The sequence below is a fragment of the Heloderma suspectum genome, chromosome 13 (assembly GCF_057233095.1).
Source record: "Heloderma suspectum isolate Gila_16-S chromosome 13, 16-S_ref, whole genome shotgun sequence".
Taxonomy (NCBI): domain Eukaryota; kingdom Metazoa; phylum Chordata; class Lepidosauria; order Squamata; family Helodermatidae; genus Heloderma; species Heloderma suspectum.
Genome location: NC_139470.1, coordinates 6354976 through 6371959, shown reverse-complemented (window position 1 = coordinate 6371959; position 16984 = coordinate 6354976). Strand labels below are relative to the sequence as shown.

General features: G+C 44.7%; 1 protein-coding gene across 2 annotated transcripts in view; it reads left to right on the top strand.

The window, feature by feature from the left end:
* Positions 1–16984, top strand: part of PITPNM2 (phosphatidylinositol transfer protein membrane associated 2) — a 221909-nt gene that overhangs the window by 56431 nt on the left and 148494 nt on the right. Inside the window, exon 3 of one of the 2 annotated variants that reach the window (XM_084820036.1) lies at positions 15633–15738. The exons of the other annotated variant lie outside the window; for it this stretch is intronic. The gene's annotated coding sequence lies outside the window, so the exon portion shown is untranslated. The remainder of the gene's footprint in view (positions 1–15632; positions 15739–16984) is intronic. 2 annotated transcript variants of the gene reach the window in all.

The following is a 16984-nucleotide window of genomic DNA, read 5'->3' as shown; positions in this document are numbered from 1 at the left end:
ATGATGGCCTCCTTCACTCGCATGGACACCTCTTTGGACCTCATGTTGGGAGTTCCAGTGAACAGCTACCAAATGCAAATGTGACACTCAGAACCACCTCCAGGCCCTTTATCTGCTTGGTTGGTCATGGGGTGCCCAGGAAACAGGCCACCCCTGGCCATGCAGCTGCTTGTCAGCCATTCGTTCCATTACTTATGAGCCACCAATGATGGGGGGGGTGCGTGCCACTGGCTGTCCTTCCTGAATGGTTAGTGCCCCACTTTTGTCAAACCCCTTGAATTACAGCTGAAAGTCCTGACTTCGCTCCCATCTGGATGTGTTTCCTTTCAACTTCAGTGTGGTGGTGTACGGAGGCCAACTGTTATCCTTGTTCCGATATTTCTGGCCCTGACTGTACATTATGAAAAATGCTCACAAAGATGCATGTGGATTTTTGTGTGAACTTTTTTTTAAATTACATTGCAAACTGATGCAGAAACAATATAGAACAAGGCTGGAAAAAATGAGAAAAACATGGGAAATTGAAATGGACGGATTCAGCCATTCCTGTCTCAACTCTAGGTCTGTGTTGCAGAATGGGAATAAAAATGGGTACTTAGATGTGATAGAGGACTGGGCTTTTTGTGAACCGGCCAGAGAGCTTCAGCTATTGGGTGGTACAGAAATGAAATAAATAAATAAAATAATAACAATAAGAAATTTTGCATCTTTAATGATTATGGAGAAAGGGAATTTTAGCAGGTGCAGATTTCCTCTCCTCTGCAGTACTCTGTCGTGACAAGCTACCCTGTCTAAAATGGCTGCTTCTGCACAACTCTTGAAAGGTACACCTGTCCTCTCCTCTCTCAACATCTGGTCATGGGGGTGACTGGTCTCACACGGTTGCTGTGAGACTGAAAAAAGATAACAGTTGAAATGGACTTTGTACGTGGAGAAGTGGTACGATCTTTATGGAATTAGAGACTACTGAAGAGATATAAAGGGGGTGTTTTTTAAAGAAATCTTAGGGTGTCAAATCAAGAAAGATGAGTCCCAGCCATCGTCTGTTTTGCGTTCTTGTGTATATATGTGTGCGTGCGTGCGTGTGTGTGCATGTGAGAGAGAGAGAGAGAGGAGAGCTCATTAATTTGATTTAAGGCCTGAGAGTGCAATCAGTTTTTAAAATTAACTGATGGGCTGTTGACTTGTCACCCTGTGAATGAAATCTCATTGGTTTGTAATTTGTTTGACAGGGTTCTGTTCTGTTGTCAGTGTTCTAATTACAGGGAAAATATAACCCAGATGTTTGATCTCTGTTGTCTATTTTTGTGCGTGCCCCTGTGCCTTTCTTTCATTAGATCGTTTGTTCTCTCTCTCTCTCTCTCTCTCTCTCTCTCTCTCTCTCTCTCTCAATCTGTTTATGGTGCAAATGTGTTGCGGGGGGCGCAATTTGCTGCACAAGATATTTATTAATGTTTATCTTGGGCATTTTTATCCCGCATCTCTGTTGAGATAAGGCTGCAAACAATAAGATCACAAAAGAAAAGCAAACAATATGCTAAAAAGAAGAGTTTAAAATATTCTAGAATAAAACAATTCAAAACTCATCAGATGTTAAAACAGCAGCAGTCAATTGTCATTGTGAGGGGCAATTCCCCCCCCCCCACGCCTGTTTGAAAAGCTGCGTCTTAGCTATCCACTGAAAGGTGGAAAAGGGTGGGGCCACAGAGACTGGAAAAGGTGCCACAACAGAAAAGACCTTCTGGGTGCAAAACATTTGGTCTACTATGAGCTGTGGTTCCTTTCCTAAATGACAGTCCCGCGCGCCCTCTTCCTGTGCTTCAGATCGCAGGAGATCAGAGCCTCGGTGGTAGATCTTAACACTTGGACAGAGTCATATGGGTGGCTGGTGGCAATTTCTTTTAGCTATGTAAAACAAGTATTTGACCTGTCTCGCGTACCTATAACACTGGACACTTCAGTGGTGCAAGGAAAAATAATCACAGCTTATAGCTCATAGAGATGCTGAACCCTTCACTATTTCACAGGTCAAAACAAAGAGACACTTGTTATCCACTTCATTTCATACTAAGGGCCACTGCCCAAGTACAACCCCTCAAATACCATTACACACTGCGGTAGACTGGACTACAGCTCCCATTATACTTGACCAATAGCCCATGCTTGCTGGGGTTGATGGGAACTGTAGTCCAACAGTGTCTGGAGGGACACAGATTCTCCATCCCTGTCCTAGAAAAATATAATTGTTCTACATGAGAACTTCAGAAAAGCCCTGCTGGATCAGACCAAGGGTCCATTTGGTCCAGCATTCTGTTCACACAGTGGCCAACCAGCTGTTGACCAGGAACCTGCAAGCAGGACATGAGTGCAACAGCACCCTGTACCCATGTTCCCCAGCAACTGATGTACTTAGGCATGCTGCCAGTGATACTGGAGGTAGCATATAGCCATCAGGACTAGTACCCATGGATAGCCTTCTCCTCCAGGGATTTGTCTAACACCCATCCATATCGGTGGCCATCGCTACGTCTTGTGGTAGCGAATTCCATAGTTAGCTATGCACTGTGTGAAGGACTTCCTTTTATCTGACCTGAATCTCCCAGCCATCAGCTTCATGGGAAGCTGGTTCTACAGTCAGCCTTCCCCAACTTTGTGCCTTCCAGACAGGTTGGACTACAGTGCCCATTGTCCTCAGCTGGGGAAGGCTATTCTGCATTACAGTATCAATAGTTCAAAACAGACCTCGGCGGCAGCAGTGTTTGAGAAATGGCAAACTGTGCAGTGTGTGGTGCTTTAGCAGCAGCTCACCCTGCAGTGCAGAGCCTGCATTGAGCAGGAGCTTGGACTAAATGATCTCCGAGGTCCAATCCAACTCTGTGATTACATGTGCTTGCATTTGTATGCAAAATGCAAGCACATATAATCATAGAGTTATAAAAGATAAGATGCATCTCTCCCCCATGATTTAATCTCTAGAGAGCTGGGGAGGGAGCTGAACCCTGAAGAAAGACAACTCTAGCAACTTGCCTTAACAAAATGTTAACAAGGCATCCCCTAAAAGGCAAATACAGGGAGAGTTATTTACCAAGGACTAGTACCAGGAAACAGTGGTGCTGTCAGGACAGGACTTTGGGGCAAACGTCCAGGGACCCACTCAGCAGGAGGGCCCTTGAGCGCAGCAAGGCTGGCTTAAAACATTTTGAAGTAAGTGAAGTGATGCACGTTACCCTTTAACAAGGAGCCCCCTCGCCCAATAAACCCATTAAATCTAGAGTCTAAAATTACCTAATTGCACCACTGCCAGGAAATAGGAACTTCCCCTGGTAAATCGGATGGAGTGTATGAAATTGGCTTTTCCCCTCAAACAACATCCCTTCCATTGTGTGTGTATGTGTACATTTGAAAACCTCTTGCCATTTCCCACCTGCTGGAATAAAGTGAACATTTGCCTCCCAGGAGCCTCTCATTTTTAGCCTCTCAAGAACTCTTTAAGCATTGCATCTAACTGCCCCTCGTGCCTGAGGAGTTGCAATTGTACAAGCCAGCAAGTGAAAAATTACGTTTCTCCATAGCAATCTCTGTGTAAGAGATTTGTTTTCAGCAGCAGTTTGTCACACTAAAGGACTTTGTGGCTAAAAATTGTCTTTTGTGATGAGTTCCAATTCTCTGTTTTCAGTTCCTCTCCCTCTCCCTCTGTTATCTGCAGGAAGGACTAGGGGTTGGGTCCAGATTTAAACAAACTTAGAGTAGATCCATTAAAATCACTGGGATTTCCGTTAGTCATGACTAGCACAACTCCCCTGGATTTCAGTGGATCTGTTCTAGGTATGACTAAATCTGGATCGCACTCATAAGGGGCATTTCATTGAAGGGCTTTCCCTTGAGATGACATTCTGTTCTGGCTTGACTTTAATAAAAAGAAAATTGGGGACGTGATAGGGGAGAAGTTGAAGGTGTGGGGACAGCTCAGTGGGACTTCTTGTCTTCTTGCTGCCCTGTGCCAGTGATTCTGAGGACCACTTTGGTTTCCTTAGATGGGACCTTAACCCAGTGGTAGATCACATGCTTTGCATGCAAAAGGTCCCAGTTTCAGTCCCCGGCATCTTCATGCAGGGCTGGAAAAACCTCAGCCTAAAACCCTGGAGAGCCACTGCTGCTAGTCAGTGTCGACAATACTGGGCTAGATGGACCTATGGTCTGACTCAGTATAAGGCAGCTTCCTATGTTCCTATGATGGCTACTGGGGATTCCTCGGTATGGAGATCAGTAAATGGCAAGTAAGCTTTCCTTGTGGGGACTATTTATCCATCACTAAGACCACCAATAGAGGCCCTCTTCTCTCCTAGTTCACCCTGCCTTCTACATTTAGGCAGGTGGTGATGAGAGAGGAGACCTACTCAGTCATGGCACCCTGTTTCTGGAATGCCCTTCCTTTCAAGTAGGGGTGTAGAACCTCAGGCCCAGAGAGGCCAAATCCAGCCCACTTGGGTTCCCTAGATCACCCTGTACCCTTCCCACAACCACCAGTCATTTGGTGGCTTCCTGGCTTTTGTGCAGTTTTAGACAGGTGAGATTTGGCCCATGCTCCATGTGTAATGTAACAACAACCCATGGTTTAAACAATCCAGCGTTCACAACCCAACAACAAACCATGGGTTCTCTTTTCGGATTATTCATGGTTAATGAACCATGGTATGTTAGGGTGGCTGCATTCGCACATCACAACAATTCCAGAATTTAACAACCCATGGGTTAAATAAACCATGGGTAAGCAATATGTGCGAACCAGGTCTCTCTAACCATGTGTGCATTCTAGATAAGCCCCCTTAGTTGTGGTGGCAGGCGGCTTTGAGAAGGTAGTGGATAGGTGGGTGGGTCTAGGAACCCTAATCTGCCCCCACCCTCTGTGGCCTTCCAGCAAGCTTATTGCTGTAGCTGCTACCCTCTTTCTCCGCATACCCCAATTTCGATACTCACTTGGCCATTGTGGGAGGCTAGACGGCCCTCTTGAATCATAATGTAATCCTTACCCACCTCCACTGAACTCCAGAATCCTGGGGGAGATGTATTTATCAGCCTTCAGAGATTACTGGGTTTGTGAGGGTGGAATGTTAGTGGGTAAACAAAAGAGTAAGCAATTCCCAAGCCTGGAGAACCCACTCCAAGATAACAAGACAAAGTGGCCTTGGGTGAACCTGCCCTGTCTCTGGGTGAGGTTGGGGTTCAGACCTTGACTGATTAGCTACCGTTCAAGTATCCCCCCCTCCCCGCAGCATTCCTACCTATTCCCCAGTCTCTCTTTCTTTCTGATGTCCTGTTTAGGGTTACTTTGCATTTTGCCACTACAGTTCCTTATGAATGCAGGAAAGGGCTGTGGCTCAGTGGTAGAGCACATGTATTGCATGCCAAAAGTCCCAGGTTCAATCCACAACATCTCCAGGTAGGGCTGGAAAAACATCTGCCAGAATCCCTGGAGAGCCATTGCTGCCAGTCAATGTCGGCAATACTGGGCTAGATGGACCAAGTCTGACTCAGTGACCTGGTTCACACATATCTCTAACCCATAGTTTATGTAACCCATGGGTTGTTTAATTGGGGGGGGGCGTTGTTGTGGGCGAATGCAGCCTCTCTAACATGTCATGGTTTATTCACCATGAGCAACCCAGGAAGAGAACCCATGCTTTGTTGTTGGACTGTGAACTCTGGATTGATTAAACCATGGCTTGTTGTTACATGCAAAGCCAGAATTGTGAGTTGTTTATGGATTGTTTTGCCAGGCTACAGAGGCAGCAGGCAAGATTGGTAAAAACAAAACAGCCTGCCTATATGCCAGTACTACAGCGCTGCAAAGGCATTTGGGCTACAGGGAGAGAGCGGGTGAAGGAGGAGGGAAACAAGCAACCCAGGAATTGAGAAAACAACCATGGTTTATTTGATTGCTTGCCAGACAAATCTTGAATTGGGCAACAAACCAGTGGTTAAATAAACCGTGGGTTAGTGTTATGTGCAAACCAGGTTAGTATAAGGCAGCTTCCTATGTAAGTCTAGCTGTGTTGGATCAGACTGAAGTTCCATCCAGTTCAGTGTCCTGCTTCCCAGAGTGGACAACGGGATGCTTCCAGAAAGCTCCAAAGCAGGAATGAAGGTAATAACTTTCTTCCCGCTATTGCGCCCCAGTATACTGCCTCTGAGCATGAAGGGTCTACATTGCCATCATGTCTAATAGCCACTAATTGCCCTGCCTTCCATGAATTTGTCTAATACCCCCCATAAAGCCATCTGTGCCAGTGGCCATTGTTGTTGTAAACTGCTTCAAGTGCATTTTTGTGGAAATGTGGCATATAAATAAACCAGATGGCTGAGAGAATGTGTGAAGACATTCTTTTGTTTGGCCTGAATTTACTACCAGTTGATTTCACTGGAGGACCATGAATTCTAGTATTATATGGGGAAGAGAGACATTCTTTTATTCCACACCATGCATAACTTTATAACAATTTCCTGTCTTCCCCTAGTTATTTATTTGTTACGCTAGTAAAAAACAAACCAACCAAATTTGTTTGCCTTTCCTCATTACAAACGGTGCTCCAAGCCCTTGACCATTTTGGTGGCTGTTTTCTTATGTACAATTTTGGTCTACATTCAGGGCCCGTTCTGCTGGGACCTCTACCTTAAGTGCCTTGCACTCCTGGCAGCCTGTGCCGCAGTGCTGAAAGGCTGGGACAATTTTAATTCCTGCAAGCTTTCTGTTGACCCTCAATATTGTCCCCTGCAAAGTGGCGTCTTTGCTGTCCGCCACAGCGTCTCTAACAAAAGGGGCGTCTCTCTCTCTGCATTTTGTACAGCTCCCTGCTTCTCCATGGCAACAAAGCTTAGTGTTCCCTGCCGAAGAGAGAATCTGTTTTCTGTGTCTTTTTTTTTTCTCCCCCTCCCCACCCCTTCGCTTCAACTGGGCTTTTCTATCCATGGTCTTTGTCGGTCTCTGGGGTGTGTAAGAAAAGGACGGATTGGGGCAGCCTTGTCATCAAACGATGCCAAAGCAAGGGGACGCTTCAGAAGCTGGGAAGAAAAAGAAACAAGATTAACAAATGCTCTTAGTAGATCATTTACAAAAGGTAATTTTGCAAGCGCGGGATGATGATACAGTGGCTTTGTCAGCTGGAAAACGAAGGATCAGGGGTGGCCGCTTATTTCAGAGTAGCTGCAATTTTGATAATAAATACACACATCTGAGTGAGAAACTGAACTATGGGGGCAGCTTTGTCTTTTCAAAGTAGAATTCTTAATGGGCTGTTATTGTTCCACCCTGTCCAGGGAAATAACCAGTAAACGAGTGACTTTTACGTATTTCAGTTCCCACTTAGGTGTGTTGTAACAAAGGCATATCCGTATTTGAGCAGTTTATGCTAAAGGCTGTAAAGAATAAAATACAATGGAGGGTGAAGTATTATTTTAAGTGCGTTGGAGTAGTTTGATAGCACTGTCTGTGCCCTCAAAACACCTGTACATTTTTGTTGTCCTGGTGTGGTCTATGCGGGGGAGGGAATGGCTTTGCCAGTTTTGGGCACAGTTGAGTTTGAACTGGGGCACAGCTGGCTGTAGAGGGTACCTATTGGGTAGCACCTGTAACATCACCAGTCCCCAAAGCAGTTTTTCAAGTTTTGTGTATGTTTGTGATTCCCCCCGTCCCCGAAAGGCGATACAAGTGTATGTACATCAAAGAATATGTTCCACTTGTAAATATGTAGGGCTAGACTGAGAGCTCACACACACACACACACACACACACACACACACACCAGGTACGGGAAGGAACATGCCAGTGCAAACTCACTGCTATGTATGTTTGTAACCCAACATGCCAGCACTGGCTCCAGGTTTTAGGGAGCCCTAGGGTACGTTTTCCTCAGAGAGCCCCCTCCTTGAGTGGTTTACCCCCTCTTCACTTCTACCTCCACTGCCCATTCACTTTCCCTCTCCCTCTGGGCTCAAACTGCTTGGATGGAAAGTGCAAGGAAAGTGAAAGCAGCGGTACCCTTTCTTTTGTCACTGCATGCGTGCTCAGAGACAGCAGGTGAACAGCAAGGAGGAACTTAAGCCATGTTCTGGAAATGAGTTATGCAAGGTTCCCCAAAGTTGATGCAACCTGGCATCAATTTGTAGCCCTTCTCCCTCACCAGGTATTGTCAAAGTTTCTCGAGTCATACAGGTTTCATTTTCTTGTGACGTTTATCTTCTGGAATTTCTGCAGTGGGCTCAAAGTGGCATAATATATATATGAAGAGGCTTGGTGTGAACAATTACTTTAAACTCAAATGCTCTGTGAGCACCTTTCTGCAGTGTGTGTGCCTGCCTGTCTCTGGGAGGTTGGCAGTAGTGATTCTATTTGGAAGTGGTGTGGTTTTGATGGCTCTGCCAACGTGGCCAGGTACCCAACCTTGCTACGGAGATTGCTACCTCTGTCTGGGACTCTTAAGAAGAGGTCCCTTTGGGAAAGGAACTGTACTTGCCCCCTCCCTGAGGAATGTTCTAATTTGGCCTGTATACGGCATGAACAAAGGGGGCAACCTAATTTAGATGTGTCTAGGGGCAGACTTGTGACAAGATCAGGCTGTGGTGGCAGAGCTGAGTTGGAGCTCTAGAAACAACTTTAGGGTGCAAGATCCTCCTTGAAACCGAATGGGGGAGCAGTATCAGTTGGGGTATTAAAAACGGTGAACCCCCATCCATGCCCAGCTGGTATATATGTGTAAATAAACCATGGCTGTCTCCAGATGTCTCCTAGCACTACCCAGTTGTTGCTCTTCCATTGTAAACTGCACAGTGTGGTGCTTTGTCCACAGAAAATAGGGGCTGTCCCAGTTGGAGCCTATGTCGTTCCTGCCAGAAATGGGTGAGTCTATATTGGGGTGCTTCTGAGCATCTTCTGGTTACACACATACGTATAAATGAAGTTTGTGTTCTACAACCATAAATACATACCCCTGCCTGTAACTGGATGTTCTCCCTCATGAAAATTAAAGTCTGAAGCAAGATGGAAACTAGCAGAGCAGGGAACAGGCTGATTCAGGACCTTTCTCTATGATATACTAGGATGTATGCGTGTTTTAGTTGCAGGGAAGTTTTGTTTTAATTTATTTTTCACCTGGGGTTGGAGCATTCAAAAATGGGGGGCCCCACCCATAGCCTGTAGTGGTCCCATTCAAATTACCATCTCAGGATTCCGTCACCTCATTCTGCTGGATGTATATACCAGGCACATGTAACGCTAAGACATGGTTTATGTTAACTGTAGTTTGTTGCTTTAGCCATGAATTGGCTTGCAGACACGCAAACAAGCCGCAGCTTGTTCTGCCTGTTTTTGGTTTGTTTCTCTCCTGCCCATCTTGCCAGCCTTCAGAGCAGTTTCATTTTCAAGCTGCTCCTGCTCTCCAACTCTGTTTCAGAGTAGACAGTAGCACAAACAAGCCAGTCCTGGGTTCAGATATCATGACAAGGCAAGCCATGGTTTAAAAAAGCCAGACTTGGTAAGCCAACAGCAAACCATGGTTTCTATTTGTGTTTTGTAGCTGGTTAACAAACTGGGGTTTATTTGTTGGGATGGGTTCAGAAATGATGACAAGCCAGATTTCGATAAACTACACCATGGCTTAGTGTTCTGTGTAAACAAGGCCAATGGGTGCTTCTAGATGCAGGGCTTCTTGCGCTAACAATCCAAATGCATTGTGCAGCTATTCCACCTTTTCTTCCTTAGTGGATTTTTTTTCTGGCAAGAAAAAAAGATAGAAGTGGTGGGAAATCGTGGGAGGGCCACAAATGGAAGATTATGACATCTGGACGCCCCGTAAAATTCCATGAGTGAGGCAGTGCTGTTGCACAATAAATTTCTGGAAGCACCAGATAGATGTACTAAATTTTAGTTTTCTAGCCAACATGAGAGTAGCTTAACCCCTTATACAATAAGAATTTATTTGGGGAGATGTAGAAATAAAGTTCAGTCACCAGATGTTTCTAGTAACTCATGGTGCCTTTGATGATGCATGTACAACATTTCAAAGCTCAAGCTCCTTGGGAAGCACCCTGACAATTTTCATACCCCTGTGAAACAGTGAGGCCCAAGGAGTGTCTCAGACTGTTGAGCACTTCTACACTTCTAGTATGCAAACACTTTTCTACAGGCACCGGCCTTCAGAATGGGCTAGTTTGGTAGGACATTAAGGGTGCAATCCTATGCATGTTTAGACAGCAAAATAGTCCTACAAGTCCCAGCATCTCCCCGCCAGTCATGCTGGCTGGGGGATGCTGGAAGTTGTAGGACTTTTTTGCTGTCTAAACATGCATAGGATTGGGCCCTAAGAGTCCTCTTTTGTAGACAGAGATTGAGGAAGAGCCAAACAACTGGGGATTTATGAGAATGTCATTTTTGTTCACAAAGCATGGAAGTATGGCCTGTTCGAAGGTCCGAATGCAAGCGCGAGGATGTGTCCGCCAAAAATGGCCAAACCCATGCTCACTTATGTCTTGTTCCTGATTCCCAGTTCGAGTTGTGCAAATTTCCTTAGTAGACTGAATCAGCCCCACTTTAGTCTGTGGGGGAAATTTGTGCAAATTCAGGGGTGATTTGCACAAATCTCCCATTTGATCACTTCTCTATTTGTGCAAGTTTCCCATTTGTGCAAAGTGAGCAGCAAACAGGAATCGGGGACGAGATGAGCGACAAGGCGACATTTGGAGAATCCTAGCAATCTCGAGCGTCGCTCGTTCACCCATTCCTAAAAACAACTGGCCCATAGGCTCAGGGAGTGGCTAAAACAAATTTTTAATGCAGGCCTGAACTCTTGAGTTAGCTGGAGCTCATTCATGCAAAAAAACACACATACAGTTAGGGCCTGTCATTGCTGGCCATACCTTCCTTTTGTTAGGGAGATTACTGAAGATTGTTTTGTTAGGGAGCAAGTAATTCCTCCTGATGGATGGCTGTCAATGTTTGTTCTTTGCAAAACCCTATGGGAAAGTGATACAGCATCCTTCCCCTGCTTCAGCAAAGGGGTGGGGAGTGATCTTAAGGTCTGGGTTGAGAAAGAAATTGCTGTTTGAGAGAGAGTGAGACCTGGGAGCTACCAGTGAGCTTCAAAGGCTCCTCGGGATGCAGCATGCAAAGTACTCCATGCATGTTATGAAGCGGGCTACCTAGTTCACAAAAGCCTATGCCAGGATGGATGTGTTAGTCTTTAAGGTGCCACAAGACTCACTGTTGTTTTTGGGATACAGTAGGTCCCTCTCTGTGGAGACCCCACGTGGGGCGGTGAATTTCCTGCCCACTTTATGCTGGTTGCCTCCATCTGCTTTCCACTTGTCTCTAAATAAACTGAAATATTGCAAAACGCCATTCATCTCCTGTGATCTTTTCTCCAAGAGGAAAGCAGAGCCCAGGTAGCGCTACCCCTGGGACTTGTCACTGCTCAGGGGAGTGGAGGAGTGTAACTATACATACTGTACGGGGGACAGACCAGGCTTTGTACCCCTTTTCTAGGAAGACTGCTTTAGAAAAGATGCCGTTGGAGGGACTACTAGTTTGGTTGCAGAGTTACCTGGAGGTTCAGTTAGGGAGTCAGGAAAGGATGCTTTGGTAATGGAAAAAAATATTGACTATGTACTTCGTGCATCCTTAAATGACTTGTTGCTTGGGAAAAGTAAATATAGCCAGGGGAGCAGATGGAGAGCTTCTAGCTGCAGCTTGACAGTTAAGGTTTGTTAACAGACATTTGTAACATGTTTTTACATTGGGTTTTCTGTGTGTGTGTTTTAAAATAACGATAAAGAAATGTTTACTTCTTCATCTCTCTTTCCCCACTACCATTCCTTTTTTTAAAAAAACTACCCTGTTAGATTGCAATTCCCACCACCTTCCCAGTCTTTTGAGCTGAATTTAGCTGGTGCTGAATTTAGCTGGTGCAATGTTTTCATTTTGCAAAGAATGTGCCCTTTCAGTTTGTTTCCAGAAGCAAAGCAGAGATCTACAGCTCTCCAGCATTACTTAAAAAAATAACAGCAGCACTTTACAGATTTTATATTGGGGTCAAATGCATCCCAATCAAGTCATAATTTGAAACAAAGAGATGCATTTGACAATGTAAATTCATTTTTTTTAAAAGTTGAAGATTATGGTTTGTAGTACAGAAGAACAATTATACAGGGCTGAGTATGTAATGACTCTAGGGGTAGGTGACGTGGTGTCCTCCAGATGTTTTTAACTACAACTCCTATAAGCCCCAACCAGCATGGCCTGTGGTCAGGGATTAGGGGAATTATAGTAGAAAATATCTGGGGGGACACACACCAGGTTACCTACCCCTTTTCTTTCAACTCAAAACATGGTAGAAGTTTGCATTTTAAAAAAATCCTGAATGATTGTCTTATAACTGCTTCATCAACATTAAAGTACATGTTGTGATATTAAGAGAGTTTTCACTACATTTTGGTTCATTTGGTTCCACTACATTGCAGGTACTGTGTTTCAAGCGTCCCCACCTTACTTCAGTCAGAGTCTAACTGACCCCAATGATCTTTTAGTGAAACTAAAATAATTTTTAAAGGAACAGGATGAGAAACACTACAGAAAATCCCTTCATTGTAGGAAAATCCGGGAAATATGAGCTAGCACAGGTGTGGAGATTTAAATGTTGTGTGTGTATTGTGGGTGTATCCCTTTGGGGTAAGCTAGGGTTAAATAGTAATTTATGCTGTCAGAGCTTGAATTTCTGTGATGTTTTAAAGGAAGTTTGGGTGGTGGTGGGGAGTTTCTTCCATTCCTGAAATTATTGCTTAAAATTTTCTTTCTCTGTCATTAGTGGTTTGGTGGAAAGAGCAGTCTTGATGAAGTCAAGTGTTCCTTTCTTTCTTTCTTTCTTTCTTTCTTTCTTTCTTTCTTTCCTTCCTTCCTTCCTTCCTTCCTTCCTTCCTTCCTTCCTTCCTTCCTTCCATATTTCACGATGAATAGAACATCTGGTCAGATCAGTTTTTAAAAGGTCAGATTTTAGGCTGCTTGTTCAACTTGTGTGATTCTTTTTTGTACCACTTCCCTAGTAGCACAAATGCATACATTGCGATCTCTTTCCTTCCTGCCTAGATTTCACACTGGTGTATATTTGTATGTGATATGTTTATGCATTGTGCTGGTCTGTTACTCCTTTCTGGAGGAGTATTTTTTTTCTCTTCTCCTTTTAAAAGCATGGAAACAGTAGGGGAAAGATGAGGTTCCCCTAGACCATGGGCTTTTAGGGGTGTGTGATTTTTAAAAAACGTCTTAAGCACATTCTTGCAACAGTCCAGCATATATAAGAAGTACATTTTCTAAAACTCCCAGTTAATTTGTTGAACTTTGGCCAGCTAGGGGATGAGGTTAAAAATGTCTCCCAGCAGTGTTTATAGCTCTGCTTTTCTGTGGGTTATAATTGCAGGAGGACTATCTACCCTAGTAACTAATGGCAGCAAGACGCTACTGTTTCTTCACTGCTGGGTTTTGGGAGGGTCAATACTCTTCTTCAGCAATCTACAATCCGTTCATTGAAGGAGGTTATTACAGGGAGCGTGTGGCATTGTGAAAAGGCAGAAGGCTGTGAACCTGGGCGTGTGTTGATGGGTGGGTTTTTTGGTTCTTCCCCCCCCCCCCTGCATTTTATTTTGGCTACTGCTGTTCACCAGCCGGCAGGAAATAACCCTTCTTGGGACTGACTGTACAAGTGACAGACATGCAGTTTAAAACGCTGTCTTTCTGTTCCTTGGATTTGAATTGTTAAATGTTACTCCAGAAACCAGCAAGTACCTTTCAGTAGTTAGATGAAGAGCTACTCGGTTGGAAGTGTAGCCTTGGATTTTGTGGAGACACTAATCTTAGTTAAGGCATAACAGCTTTTGGGGATTAAGGTAAGTAAACCAGGTTTCTTTTTGTGTGCCAAGGACAATTATGCACCAAAATGTATGCATGATGATGATGGTGGTATCAAAATGCATGCTTTGTAGTGCAACGTACGCGCGCGTGTGTGTGTGTGTGTGTGAGAGAGAGAGAGAGAGAGACAATCCTGCCCCAAGGACTTTACAGTCTAAATTTTAGCAGCAAGGGAATGGTGAGACAAGGGAAGAATGTAAGCAAATACTTAGTCTTAGTCTTAATTTAATTTACTTGCCTCCTTCCCCGCGTCTACCTTCGCTCTACCTTGTGGGGCTCCCCTACTCAGCACCAACTCTGTACTGTAGATGTATGGGCAGAGGTTTTTGCACGCAGTTGTCCCGTGTGCATGCCGTCTGCAGATCTGTGGACAGAGATAGTAAACCCTATGCTGCGATTGAGAGAGCAGGAGACCCGTCCTAGGAAAACGCACAGGGAAATCTGGAGAAGGAAACGGCAGCACTTCGTGGATTTCCTTTCCCCCAAATCATATTGGGATGATGGGGGCAGATGGTACAGTGGAGTCCATGAGGGTTCACTTCCAAAGGCCGTTCAATCTACTTAGGTTTTCAATGGTAGGGGAGGAAAGCACCATCTGCCTCAGAATTGGATCCCATCCCGGAGCTTAGCACCCCCTTCCAGATGCATGGCATGTACCGCAAAGTTTTGGTACCTATCAAGGCTTGAGAACCATGAATTAAACCAAAACTGGTGTGTGTGTGTTGAGGAGCGATTCAAAGGAAGAGGGGTGTGCAAACCTTGTCAATGTCTACCTCATTCCACTGTTCTGGCTCACACAGCCTCAGTATAGAACAGCTTTCCCCAACTTGGTGCCCTCCAGGCACTTTGGACTACTACTCCCAGCATTCCTGACCATGGGCCATGCCAGCTGGAGGCTGGGACTCATGGGAGTTGAAGTCCAAAAGGTCTGGACAGCACCCGGTTGGGGAAGGCTGGTATAGAAAATAAGGAAAGGAATACAATAGCAAACACAACAAACAGCCACCTGGTACTGTAAAAGATTACAGGCATACTCCTGTGCATGTTTAGACAGAAAAAGGCCCTACAACTCCCAGCATGCCCCAGCCAGGGGGCTGGGGCATACTTGGAGTTGTAGAGCCTTTTTCTGTCTAAACACGCATAGGATTGCACTTTTAAGTGCCTTACTGTGACAGACGCTTTCTTAAATCTGCTGTTGTTTAAGGTGCCATAAAGATATGGGTTTGTTTTTTTCCCCAGTTTTTTGCTACAGCAGATTAACAGAGCTACCCCCTCTGGAAACAGAGCACTAGTTTGCTCATTCAGAGGGCTTTTATTAATTTCCTTTCTCTGCATCCGATTTCCTGTGTACAACCTTGGGAGAGTCTCTCTCTCTCTCTCTCTCTCTCTCAGATTTGTTAATTGGCAAAACAGGGAGGCCAAAATACTTGGATTTAAACCGATTTAGGCCCGTCGACTTCTCATAGCCCCCTAACTTCAAAAGAGCCATTGCCCATAGCGCTTGCTGACCCGGGAAATGAAGACTTATCATGCAGCATGATATCTAGTGGCAATATTCTTCATCTATTTATGTTCTCTAGAAAATACCCTCAGTGACTTGTCGTCTTGGGATAAGTGACTTTTTCCCATGTTTCAAAGGGGAACATTTCCACTGCAACTGAAATTAGTTTTTCTTTTTTACCAGTTTACAGGTTATATGGCTTTCCCTCAAAGAACCTTGGGAGATGCAGTTTGGGGAAGATGCTGAGAATTCGAGTTCCTTAGTCTCCTCACAGAACTACAGTTCCTTGGTGAGAGTGGTACTGTCAACTAGGGAGTCAATTTTAAAGAGCAGCTGTTGTGGATAATTTTTGTACCTCGTAACAGCCAGATATATAGGTGCTCCTGGAGCGAAGCCAAGGCATAACCTCCCTTCCGTAAATGATGTCCCTCGGTTGTATCCAATGTTAGTCAAACTTAAGTCTTATTCATTTTCAGTTGGTAGGACTAACATTGGATATAAGCCGATATCTTTGATGAGAACAACTAGTAGTTTAAAAATTATGCAAACTTTTCTGCAAAACAGGAAATCACATTCCTTTTTATCTGAAGAAGAATTCTGTTGAACCCGACAGCTTGCATCTTATCTAAAAACTACTAGCTGGCCCCAATAAAAGTATATACAACATTGTCGACCAGATGCCTTCATTCTCATAAGGGAAGCCATTACGTAGAGAGCGGCGTGACAGCGTGGAAAGGCGGCTCATGGTTTTTATTGCCTCAGGGTCTGGCCTAAGTTTATAACAGCTGCATTGCTGCAATCTGGTCAGGCCTTCACAATACAAGGGGGTAGTAAAAATATCTCTCGCAGCTAGAAGCGTATCTCTTGCTTATGACACATGCTGGTTATTTTCGGCATAGTGGGGCTATTTTTATGCCTGATGCTTCTCCGTTTGAGTTACTATGGAAACGATGTTATTGGTATGGGTGACCCTGGCAGATGTTGATTAAAGTAGCGCTCCCCTCCGTTCCTCATCTCCGCACACACCCCCGGGCATATTCTTTGGCTTGCGCGTTACACGAAGCAACAGCGTCTCAGATGCCCGCAGGGGGCACGGGAAACATGGGGCTGAGTCATCACTGCATGTGCGGAGACCTTAATTTTTTATAGCAACCGTCGCCATGGCAACAAGGTGTTCCAATTATCAAAATTAAAACCATGGAAGTTACCTGTACCTTCGCGAGACCTATTGTTGCTTGTATTAATTATTGGAGGGATAATAATAGCGAAAATTAATATTATTGTTGCTTATCTCACCCACCCTGTGTTACAGCATTGGGATGTGGAGGATTTCAAGTATGAAATGAAGGCCTAAAGCCCATTTAAATGCCTTTAGATGAAGCCTTTCTTGGGACTGTCTAGGAAGTCTTACTGCTGGGATAACGGGACAGGGTTGGATCCAATTTGTCTACCAGTTTGACTACTAAGAGTCTGTGGAAGAGGGCAGCATCTGGATCCCACAGTTCCAAGAGCTGCTTTGGCTCGGGGTACTGCTG